This window comes from Megalops cyprinoides, chromosome 19 (assembly GCF_013368585.1).
Source record: "Megalops cyprinoides isolate fMegCyp1 chromosome 19, fMegCyp1.pri, whole genome shotgun sequence".
Classification (NCBI taxonomy): domain Eukaryota; kingdom Metazoa; phylum Chordata; class Actinopteri; order Elopiformes; family Megalopidae; genus Megalops; species Megalops cyprinoides.
In genome coordinates this window covers 16,750,019-16,762,768 of record NC_050601.1, presented here as the reverse complement: position 1 = coordinate 16,762,768, position 12,750 = coordinate 16,750,019, and the positions used below count along the sequence as shown (strand labels likewise).

Sequence of the window (12,750 nt, the reverse complement as noted above, 5' to 3'; positions counted from 1 at the left end):
CGCTAATTGGACATTAAGCTTGTCCCACCATGACACCTTCTTCACGCAGGAGTGCGGAAACAAGATAAATGCAACCCTCAGATATACTCACATGAAGCCAAAGGCTGTCTTGCATGCTACGCAAGTTCCCCAGTGCACTAAAATGAAAATGGGTGCTCACTGGAGGACACTACACTGACATCATCCAAGCAAGTCATAGGTGCCCAATGAGCTGCAGGGTACCGGGAGTGGTATGACACGGGAGCCCTGGCTGACCTATCCACCCCTAACCCCTGGCGAAATGAAGCCAGTTTGTTCCATTACAGTGGGCTCCTAGTCATTTCTGGTGATGACATGACCGGTTTTGAACCTCAGCCTGTACTCAAAATGAATGCCTTGTCGACCTTGCCACTTGAGACCCCAGCTTTCCTCAGCTTTGACCATGTAAATATCAAAATATATTCTACCACATAGTACACAAAATGGAAAATGGGTGACATTTCATATGTGACATTTTCTATTGAGACTGCAATTCATGAATGTATTTACACTGTTATTTTGCATTCTTATACCATTCATCCAGAGGCACATTTTTTTCCAAATAACACTAAACCTGGCATTACTCTGAGTTCACACACAGCCCCAACCCTATTATATTATTAGATGATATGCAACAACATATTGTGAAATTACAGTGAAAAAGTACTTTATTGCACTTATATAATTAAGTGCTATACTTAGATCATTGACAGCTACATAAATACTTACTTCACCTACTGACAGTGTGACAGGCAGTGTGACAGAGATATATAAGCACATGAGCTCCTCCTTAGAACCTCCTTAGACCCCTCTAACATGTTCAAAGTCCTGTTAGTTTATTGTACAGCTTTTTGTAGAGGTGATTAAACATGACATATTTTCAGAACATGCTGCTTTAGATAGCTAGATTCTCCTACATCTATTTCCTCTGATTTACACCTCCTTGTTCCTCACCTCCATCACCCCTGTGCTCATTCAAGCTCGCATCCTCTCCACTGTTCTCACTGAAAGGGAAGGAGAAGCACGGATGTGTGCAGAAAGGATTCAGCTGGGAGGCCGAATTGCCATTGACTAAGTGTCCGGCTTTAACCGGATTGACCCGCTCCTCCAGAGTGATCTGCCACATTTCAGGATTACCATGGTAGGCGCATACATGCCAAGCCGGGGGAAAAACAAAGTGCCTGAAATATCATTTTACATAGGCCTCCTGACAGTGACACAAATGTAAATGAGCAGCTAACCAGAGTTTCTCAGCAATATTAATATTTTGATTGGGGTAATGGAAGCAGATGTCCAGAACATGCATTGTTTTGATGGCCGTCCTTTATGGCCCTTTCTGTTTAATTAAGCAGTTGGAATGGATCGGAGGGCTACAACACGCGGCCGTGTAACTGATACTTGTTTTCTTTCTGCCCACGCGTGCTGGTGAGTGTGTGTGTGTGTCTGTGTGTGTGTGTGTATGTGTGTGTGTGTGAGAGAGAGAGAAAGAGAGAAGGTGAAAATGTGTGTCAGTGTGTGTGTGTTTGTGTGGGCTGTGCATTTGTCAGAGCGAATATGTTTATAAATCACTGAGTTGTAGCCTTGTGCAATGACCCTCGCCTGATCAGCTTCTGTTCACGGAAGCATCTGTTTGTTGAGTAACACTGCCCTGCATGAAGTGCACAACTGCTACACAGTGTTCTTATTAACAAGGGGCCAGCAATCATACCCCTCATACAGAGACTAGCTATGAACCAGCTTTGAAATCGGTCAAAATACAAGATGCCAGTGAAAGTACTGACTAATGTGCTAATGAAGGAGAACTGAGCTGGTGAAGTACAGCAGTGTAGTATGACTGTAAATTAAAAATTCACCCACAAATCTTCACTGTGCAATGTCTGCAAATTAGCCACAGCACTACTGGACTTCGGTCTTCCTGTGTTGTAAGGCCCCAGTCCTGGGCCCCACAGACCAGCATAAAATAAACATGTACATCACTGTGGCTTGTACAAGCTATTAAAAAGGGCTGTGAAATATGCAAGAAACAAGTGGGATCATATTTACATAAATAAAAAGGGCAGCAGTGTGGAGGTGTAGTGAAAGAAACAACCTGGATTGTTACTGGAAAGTCAAAAGTTCAAAGTCCAGGTGCTGCTGTTGTACCCTTGAGCAAAGTACTCTGCCCAATTTACCTCAGTTAATAACAAGATGTATAAACAAATGATAAAAAATGTAACCTGTGTAAGTCATCCCAGACATGGGCATCTGTGAATAATGTAAAAATGAATAAATACATTACATAAGTACAATAGCAGTAACTTGTTCATATGCAAAATATGTAATACTTAATTTTACAGATATAATTCATCCCAGTTGTCATAATACTGCCATCAAGACAAAAACATTATGTCTGGATATATTATAAATTGTGGAATAGGTAAAGAGCATCTTGCACATATTTTACTCTTTTTTATTGCTGACAGTTTAATACAAGATACCAAATGGGAACTGTGAGTGATCTGTGCATGTGAAAAGGGTCCTACTATGTTACCTCCATTTCATAGAAATTCAAGGGGAGGAATATTTCTTTAGAAACTTCTAATAACTGATTTTATGGTTGCCATTTTACATGCACATCTAAATGCAAAAGGTCTGAGATATTGTTGGCAAAAAGTCAATGAAATTTTGAAAATCCCAGGGCAGGTTTTGTTGGATGTACAAAATACAAATCAGTGGCCCTTACAAGGAAGATTTACAAATGCTTGTTACATGCAACTGAACAGGTTCCCTGGGTTTTATTTTCTCATATATGCTTTTTTGTGCCTAGCAATGCACAGATTAGTATGCATGCCTTTCTTTGATGTTGAGCTGGTCATGTGCAAAAAATGTGAATAATAAAGTTAGACTTCAATTAGTAAGAAGCCATAAATTCATTCCTACAAAAAAAAAAAAAAGTGTCCACTCCAACTAAATGGAAATCATAAACCGCAGTGGCAGTGAGTCAGAAATCTAGAATGATCAAGTGGGATTAAGAAACTATGGAGGTGGAAAGGTGAAAAGCGAGGTGAGAGAGGGAGAGGGAGAGAGAAAGAGGTGGAGAGGCGGACAGATTGGGACACAGACTTGAAGGGCACCAAAATAAGTGGCAAAGGAAGAGAAGTCACGGGGATTGGCGTCATTTACACCGCTCCCTCTCCCTCGGCTCCCCCGCACGCCGGGCCGCCTGTCATGGTGCTACAGAGAGAGAAAGGATGGACAAAGACAGCCTGTGACAGCCGTGCCCAACAGAGATTCGCACGCCTCAAAGCGAACCTCTGAGAAAAGGGGGCTGGCCCGAATCAGGGGGGCGAGGGATTCATCCTGCACAGGAACGGAAGGATCTAAAAGACTGTCCTTCCTGGTCGAAATCCCAGCCTGCTTTCCTCACAGATAAACGGCCGCAGCCAGCGCTGTCCATTTCCACCCCTCCGTTCCGCCAATTTTTCGATTTCAACACAGGCTGGAGGCTGCTCGCAAAACGGCCCCATGACATTGAAGGCAGTGAAACATATTTTACCTGAGGCTGGGTGACCAGTGTAGTCAATATTTCTCTTTTTCCCCGCTGCCTTGACTTGCCTTCCTCAAGGACTGAGCCTTTTCATTCACAACCACATACTAAAGTACACATTTTATATTTAATTACATATAAAACTATTCAATAAGCTAACAACCACTTCACTAGAGCTGTAATGGTAGTCTGTGCCATATCTTGTGTGCTTGCTAGTACAGATTTTTTTTCCTTTTCTTCTCATTTGATTTCTTCTCCTTCTGACCCCAGATGTATGTCATGAATCCTCTTGAGCAGCGAATTTCCTTGGATTTGCTGTTCGTACAAAGGTAGAACATCTTCTGTAGCTTTGATGAAAGCCACCCTCTAACAGAACCGCATAATGCACAGGCTTTGTGTGGACTCTGCCACACGTGTTGTAGCGACACCTTTGATCCAAACGTTGTACTTCCTCCTTTCTTGGAAGATGTCTGCTGATAAGCTCAAAGTAATTTTCCATGTCTGAGAGTGCAGACATGATGGGCAATGTGCGGAGCATGTTCAGTCCTGCCATTGCATCGCCCCTCATGGCCATGCAAAGATAAATGCTACTGCCCGAGGGAGTGTGGCTTTCAGGAGCTCAGACTCCTTTTTTGACAAATAGTGCCAGATCAAAGCACTCAGCTCAATGTATAGCACTGACTAGCTCCCATGCTGGCAGCTTTACTCTTAGCTTTAACTTTAGTGTCAATCAAAAGGGGGTGGGGCTGCTTATACAAACCCTTGCCATAAAAGGTGTCTCATATAAAGGAGTTCCTCCTGAAGTAATTGTGGCACACTTGAGAATAAGAAGGTGTCTGATTTTCTTCCCCACTGGGCTGCTTATTAATGAAATGTGTGAATCAATCATCTAATTTGTTGAATTTAACTCCACTGCACTCAAGAAAGTGATGACTCATTTGTGTACAGAAAAAATTATAAATCGTAATGAAAATATTTATAAGTATGGTGCAAGAGTTGGGTCTCCCCACCACAGCCAAATCCTCAACTACCCCTAAATTCCCTATTTATTATTTATTTTCTAATCTTATATGGATTATGTAGTAAAATATGGTAGAGTAGAACAGAAAAAAGCTGCCCATATTATAAGTAGGTTCAAAATGTGTACATTGTACCACCCAATGAAGATTATTCTGTTCATCAAGTTGATAGTGAAATGCATGGGCACCTTTTTCTCATCTTTTGAAATTTTTTTTTATTTCATACTGTTCTCATATCAGCCCCAGAGCCTCCAGGTATACCAGGAGAGCCCTTGACATCAAAGCAAAGCTGTCCTATTGTTGCATCGAAAGACATTATCTCATCTGAAGGGAAAAGGATTAAGGAGCTATGACTGCACAAAAAATACAACAATCTGAAAATCTGAAAACAATTTTGAAGAATTAAATACAAGGCCTCATACCATTCACTTTAAAAAAAAATCATGAAAGGTTGTGTTACTCATTGCATTACAATACCAACTGTGAATCCTAATAGTAAATCATGTACTGTAATTTAACACAGGGCATTCTTTTAGAAGTGTGGGTTTCAGCAAACACTAGCATGATGAAAAAGTTTAAGGGGAGCATGTTACTTTGATTTACAGTGGAAATATCACCCATTACCTAACCAATAAATGTGTGGAAAAGCATATATAAAGCAACCTTGATGGTTTACTCTCTGCTGCCTTACTGGTTGTGGTGTGTCTTCACTGATATCCCCTTGTGACACCAGTATTTCTGACCCTGTGTAAACGGGAGACTGGCAGCAAGATGCTGCCTGCCCTTGGCTGCTGCTAGACAGATCCACTAGTTTCAATGTTGTGTTTAATGGGCTGTTATACACACTATGGTAACCAAATAATTGATAAGTAAGATAAAATCAATTTCACTCCAAAAGTGTATTGCACCGAAAGGGGAGAGCAGTAAAAATGACTGGCTGTTATATTGGACTAGTCCATACCTCTTAAAACATGGAGTCTACTGTATTCAAGCACAGTATCCCAAGATGGAATGTTTATAGACCTGTTTGTACTGAGGAGTTCTCCCTACAACAGATGTCAGGTCCCTCCCTGTAATGGATTTTACAAGTAATGATGGGTAATGAATGTCAATGTAGAGACAGGACAGCGGATGTACCTTTCTCTGAGTTTTCTGTTATCAGTCAATACATATTGGATGTATCGGAAGTCAAATATGCAGTGAATTATTGTATGACACAGTGGTGAAATGGCCGTTATCTTTGTTGGATGTGCTGCTGTTCTGTCCCTGATTGATGCGTTTACAGGCTTGATATTAAGCTCCAGGCAAGTGAGATCAGTTCTCTCCCCTTCATTACTGCTGAAGCCAGCGTCTGATGCCATAAATGCCCCCTGAGTTATAGCTGTGACCCTTGCCGCTTCTTGGCAGCCGTTTATGACGTTTTCTCTCCATGCGTTCGATCTGCGAATGAATGGCATCCCACATTCTTACATCCCGTGTTGGCCGAACAATCGGTGCCATGTGGTCCGCACTCCCTGCTGCATGAATGGAGATTAATTTGCATCTCATTTTTCTTGTGAGGAGCAGATGGCAGCGAGAGTGGGCAGTCTGCAGCCGCCTCTCCTCCCCGAAGGGGCCTCGGGCAACCACGGAGGATTCATGGAGGGGGGGTCACATGGCTTCCGTGCATTCGGTGCCAGCTAACGTCACTCTTGCATCAAACCCAACTTGTGCAGGTTTCATAAGACTAGCACCGTTGCTATTTCAAACAGCCCCCCTTGCCTGCAAGCCTTTATTTTTTTATTAATGTTAATTATTCATAAAGCTCAAAGAGCAACAGAAATGTGCTGATTATTTTTTAGAGGACAGGTTTAATGGTCTTGACCAAGTACAGCATGGAAAGCCTGCACTGTATCTAATAAAACTTAGATCTGTCTGCCATTCATAGAAACTACAAGTGAGAAGCAACTTGACCCAAAAAGAGTGAACATGACCTGAAAGCTTTTTAATTTATTACGTGCCTTCAGGGGGGCATTTGTGGTTCTAAGGGTGCTGAGGGAAAAGTTATTGGAAGGGGAACTTCGAGCTAGAAAGCAGCTTTGCATTCTGAATATCTAACACATATCTAAAAGCACATCTAGGTGTACAGAAAGAAATAAAAAATGACAATAATATTGACATTAAGAAAATCAATAATCATGGTAGGGTAAATGGTAGGAGTCCGAACACTCACAGATGGTCTCTGCTTTCGATCAAGCCTCACATTCAAACAGCAAAGCTTTTCATTCAAAGCCAATCAGTGTAGTGTTCTACCCCTTAATTATTCTGAGCATGAGCTAAAAAATTGTGCTCTGGAGCAAGTTTTAGAAAAGCCTTTAGAAAAGCTAGGAAAGTAATTTTGCATGTTTACTGTTTTCAACTTTCTGGCTGGAACATTATGGACTTGAATTATTATGAATATTATGAATAATGCTGCCACAGGTACAATTAAACTGACATCGATTAGTATGAATGATCATTGCAGTACATCCATGCATAATAAGATTGCACACAGTAAAATCGCCAAGCAGCTGATGCTATTTGAACTCAGACTTAATGAAAGTTAGCTAGCACCCATACCAATAAGATGCTAGGTGGCTGGCTACTACATTGAAAATACGATTCTAACATAGGTATAGGTAACTTTCATTAGGTTCCGACTCAACTTCACAAAGGAGTCGTCTTTACAAACCAACATGTTGTGTTCACTGAGACATTGGTTGTGCCATTGATGCTGGAGGGTCACACGTTAAAACTAATCCTTAAACTCATGAGATGTGTTATTAATATTCTGTTACAGATAGCTAAGAGAACTTACCATAACTCATCGATAAGTCACAATAAGGTAACTACAGAGCTTTGATGTAAAATGACAAATGACACACATCACATGTGTCATGTGTGAAATAATACCTTAATCTGTTATGTTAGCCTTGAAAGTAGAAAATATATAATTGGGCGAATATTGATTGATTGATTGTAACCAAAACTGGAGAGTTCGATACCCTGACTTCCACATTCCAGAAGATGTCACTGTGGCAGGGAAACCTGCATTGTTAATGTTTGTGAATGTTAGCGAATCTATTCAGAGACTGCTAGTTCAAATGGTTCAATGCTTCATTTTCCCCACCAGCAGACTTCACAACTGCTTTAATGAAAAATGAAGTCTGTTACGAGAAAAGTTATTTTGTGTCACACTGTTCCTAAATCGATAGGAACTGTCTGTCGTCTTCTCACCACACAATTTCGGTTGGCTAGCACATGAAATATAAAAGGTGTGGTTGGTCTGGTCTACTTTTCAGCATTTCCTAAATGACCTCCTTGCATTACTTATTTAGGTCTAGACCCAGTTCCTCAAGTCTCACTGTAAATACTTCAGAGGGGCTGGAGTTACAGTGTCATGCAACCCATCTCCACTGGGGGTGCTGATGATGATATCACTTCACGCGTTGCTGGTGAATTTATTTTAGTGGTAGACTGTTTTGTTACTGAAATAGAAAGCAGTGGGGTTTAGTCTCAGGCCCTGAACTATCAACACATTCAAGAAATTATGACGGGTTTTACATTAACATTTTAAAGTGAGGTTTTGTTGCAGGTTTATTGCCTTGAAATGAAACAAGGATATTCCATAAACATCGCGAGTTAGAATTTGTAACAGAGATGACTATGCTCTTTCACAACTGACACAATTTATAAACAGGTATGACTAATTTTTCAAACCATAAAGAATACATGTATATAAGCACTATGTTAGCAGACTAGGATGAAAGCAGTGAAGACTGTGAAGCTACCCAAAACATGCACAAGCATGCTGTACATCCTACCAGCTGCCTGGGTAAGATGGGTACACAAAGTAGAACAACTCCAAATTAGCCATTTTAAAGATATAAAATACAACTGCTCCCTAGCAAACCTTAGCTTTGAAAAAACAAATTGGGCTACATCTCCAGGAGAAAATCCAAGGCTCTCTTCTTGAAGGAATCATCCATTTAACATGCATTTATTGCACTGGCAAAACCCACTTAAATTATTTAAAATAACCAACTAGAACCAGAAGAACACGAATCTCGCCTGTTCCCAGATGGAAACTGATGTTGCAAATCAAGCCGTTTGTCAATTATTCAACTATCCATTAGTAATTGTGGCTATACAGGCATGTGCTAATTCAGGTGACCATGTTACCAAGGAAGTCATACCAACTGAGAGTGACTGTTTCTAACACAGTTAATGACAAGGATCACCATACATCCCTGAAGACGAATGACAAAAAACATGAATCCAAGTTGCAGAGTAAAATAATGCTAATTAAGAAAATATTTTAATTTCAGAAAATGTTTTAAAGATACTGTCGTATTTAAAAATATAGCACAACTACAGTGTATCAAAACATAACCAGTAAGGTTAAAATCAGAAACACAGAACATGTGTTCTTGTTTGAACTTCATAACACTTCCAGGAAAATGTTTTCTTAAACTGAAAATGAAATTTCTTTTTTTTTTTTTTTCACCATCTCCACACACACGTCAGACATGCCAAATACCCCTCTGCTATGTGCTGGTGCCATTTTCCTACTGCAAATGGTATTACTTCCAACATTACTTTTAGAATCTGCCAGATAGTAGTCCCAAAGTTCTACTAATTTTGTTATTTGCATTTTTGCCATTTAGCTTGACAAACCGCATGTGTTATAAGAAGATTTAGAGATGAATGTACCTCCTTTATTTAAACACAGAAAACAGACCGTTATGGAATGACAGTGTATCACTCCATGACTCCATGACAAAATGCAGTGCGGTGTCCGGTGAAGCGACCAAGGACAATGCACTTCTGGCTGGGAAGGGACTTGCAGTCTTGCAGCGAGCGCAGATGTTGTTATGTTGCCCGATTTGAATCCAACAGAATCAATGGCAGTGCCCACATCTCCAGCGTTTTATCCCTCGCCTTATGAACACCATAAATACCTTTTTTATCTGTCATCTGAAATCTAACTTTTTGATGACGTTTTTACTTTTTTAAAAAAATAAAGAAGTACTAGTCCGATGGCGTATTTAGCTGAATACACCCAAACTACTCCAAACACAGCGTGCATGATTTTCACTAGAATTTGTCTTAAAGACTATCCCACCTTGAACATTTCTGGTCACTATCACAATATCTGTACATTTAAAAGGTACTGTTTACTACTGTGAATCATTTTAAAATGTTTTGCTATAGGGTAACATAGGCAACATTTTCATGTTCCATTTCCTTTAGTTCAAAATATATAAACGCAATCAAATGGGCATGTAAATTGATATACACCATGAATTGTATTGCAGTCAAAGCTTCAGATCAGGTGACTGCACTCAGTTGTACCGCAAGGTCTGTTTAGAGTCATAGGAAGCTCAAAGAATACATCTCCTAAAAAGATGTCACATTTGATAACATCCCAATCAGGACATATAAACTTCCAGGTGTTGGGACTGCTGGGCTTTTATAGTTGTTCTTTGTAATTCTGGAGTCATATTCTCCTTGTGGGAATGTAATTATTTTCATGTCATGTGACTATTGCTCAACTTAACAAAAATATTGTTTTTAAAAACAATTAGGAAGAAAACTGCCTGCTCTTAGATGAATATGTCTGGTTGTCATCTAACTATATATACCTGCTACAATCAAGGAAGTCAATAGAGAGTTTGATGGTGACTTCAGTTCTGTTCGAGTAATCATATAAGAACAGTACCTAATCATCTGTACCTGACCAAAAATTTAAGTGTCACTGATTCTATCAACATAAGGCTTGCGTGAAGAATAATGCAAGAATAATCTCCTTTTCCCACAGCCATAAAATACATTGCTATAACCGTCTGCACTGTAGAGCTGTACCTTTCATTTGGTTTTACAATACTTCAAAGCAACACACATTATTATAATGTTCCTTCTGTAAGATGAACAAAATCAGTGTAATGATAAAGAATCAATTGGTCCTTGCTAAAAAACACTTCAATGCATTCATAATCAAAACATTTGTGCACAATGATTCCACATCAAATACATTAAAAAAGACCATCAATTAAAGATGCAATCAGGTGCTTTGCATACAAGAGTACTGCCCTGTTTATATGAAAATGAAAAAATGAAATATGAAAATGCAATTGGTGCCATAACAAATCTACAAATTGTCCAGCATCCTTTGTGATAGTGAGGTGGACAGAGGAGGGTTAACAATTCCTCAATGTAAATGAAACAGGTATTTTGTCATTTTAAAGCTGTGCATTAAAAATGTTCAATCATAAATGCAGAAACTTAGCTCTGTTTAGGATGATGTGATATATCACTGCGATGTTCTTTGTGTATTTAGGCCAACTGACATCTTAAAACGGAGAAAGAACAAGTTGTTCAAATTGCAGACAGAAAGAACAATTGACTTCCTGAAACGTGCAGCATGCTAATGATTCAGTGGTGTCATCAGGGCAGTGAGCCAGAACTTGAGTTGGGGTGCACACTGAATACACTAGCACAATAAGAATTTATACACACAGGGACACTATACATATATAGACATATCACAACTTTTTTTGTAAATGTCTTAATGACCCATCACCATATTTTAAAACCAGGTTTTTTAAGCATTGTTCAATGATAAGTGATTGAAAAAGACTATCATTACTATTATTATAGATGTTGTTCTTGTAGAGACCATTTGTCAAGGGCAAAGTAGTGCCCAGCCAACAATTTTAAATCACGAACAACAAAACCCTCACGCGTGACTCTCAGTTCCAGACTCCAGCCTTACAACAACCACAGCACATGTTGACATAACAGAAAGTGTTCCTTAACTGTCGCCCTGTGTTATCTCATAAGCAGAGTGTTTTCTGACAGACGGCACAGCGCTGACCTGTCATGCTCTGCCTATGCCTGAGTCGGGTTCTCACCAGAATATTTGAACTGAGGCCAAAATGTCTCCACGGCCGCCCTGAGCAAAGCTTAGGTCAAGCTACGGAGCAAACCAAGCGATCACAGCTTTGGAATGGCAGAGGCTTTCAGGGGGAAACTGAAGATAAAAGCAGCTGGCAAGCATAATTTCTTCTTGGGAGGCCTTGGCGCTGTTATGAATGATTTTGAGCAATGTGGAGACAATGCACAAAAATGTTTTTTTTAATCCAATTAAAGGAAAATCTTCTATAGTTACAACAATGAGCAACTAGAATTAAATGCTACACCTCCCACCAGTATTGCACTGAAACTACTTAATCTAGCAGCTACATCCAATTCTGCTTCAAAATTGTTGTAAACAGCCATCCAGCATGGGGTCCTCACATACAAAACTGAACCCCTTCATGTGGCAAATGGCATTTCTTTCAGCAGAAGTAACCCAGTATGAGCTGTGCATTGTGGGTGCATCTGCCTGCCTGTTACAAGCAGCAGCAGCAGCAGCAGCCTCTCATCAGTCCTCACACTGGATGTTGACAGGCTTTTATTAATGTAGGGCAGGGGAAGGGAAAAACAAGCCCAGGAGCCTTCAGCATTAGTGCTATTACCTCCTCGACCACAGATCTGATTAGCAGGCGGCACATGTGCAATTCCAGAGGCTTGTTGCACCCGATGACAATGGACAAAAAAATCTCCATATTGAACAGTTACAGATGGAAGAGTGAACAAGGGAAAATGTGTCTCTTTTAAGGTGAGATGACAACGCTTTCACAAAGGCAGCTTTGTAGTAGCAGACAACAGTTTTGAAGTGAGATTTTAGTGATGTAGAGGCCAACTCTACAAAAAAAAACCTCACAAGTTGTTACATTTCATTACCAGCATTTAGCAGACACTCTTACCCAGAGCAAGTCACATCAGTTACAGTCAGGTTTTTTACAATGTTATTCATTTACACAGCTGGATATTTACCAAGGCAATTGTGGATCAAATATCTTGCCCAAGGGTACAGCAGAAGTGCCCTAGCGGGGAACTGAACCGGCAACCTTTCGGCTACGAGTTCTGCTCCTTACCTGCTGTGCTACACTACAACCATGTGGATGTTAAAAGGTTGTTAAGTTCTTAGATACAGTATGCGCAGAATCATCATGCTCTGTGCCTGCTCTCAGCCTATCCATGTTACAGTATTTGAGGGTTCCAGGGGGTCTGTAAAAGGTCTGTCTCAGGGAGCCCCTGAAAATGTGATTTGCACTGTGCTTC

At 40.2% G+C, this 12,750-nt stretch overlaps 1 protein-coding gene across 1 annotated transcript in view; it reads right to left on the bottom strand.

Annotated features, from left to right (window-relative positions):
* Positions 1 to 12,750, bottom strand: part of crhr1 (corticotropin releasing hormone receptor 1) — a 95,538-nt gene that overhangs the window by 31,671 nt on the left and 51,117 nt on the right. The gene's annotated exons all lie outside the window — the stretch shown is intronic.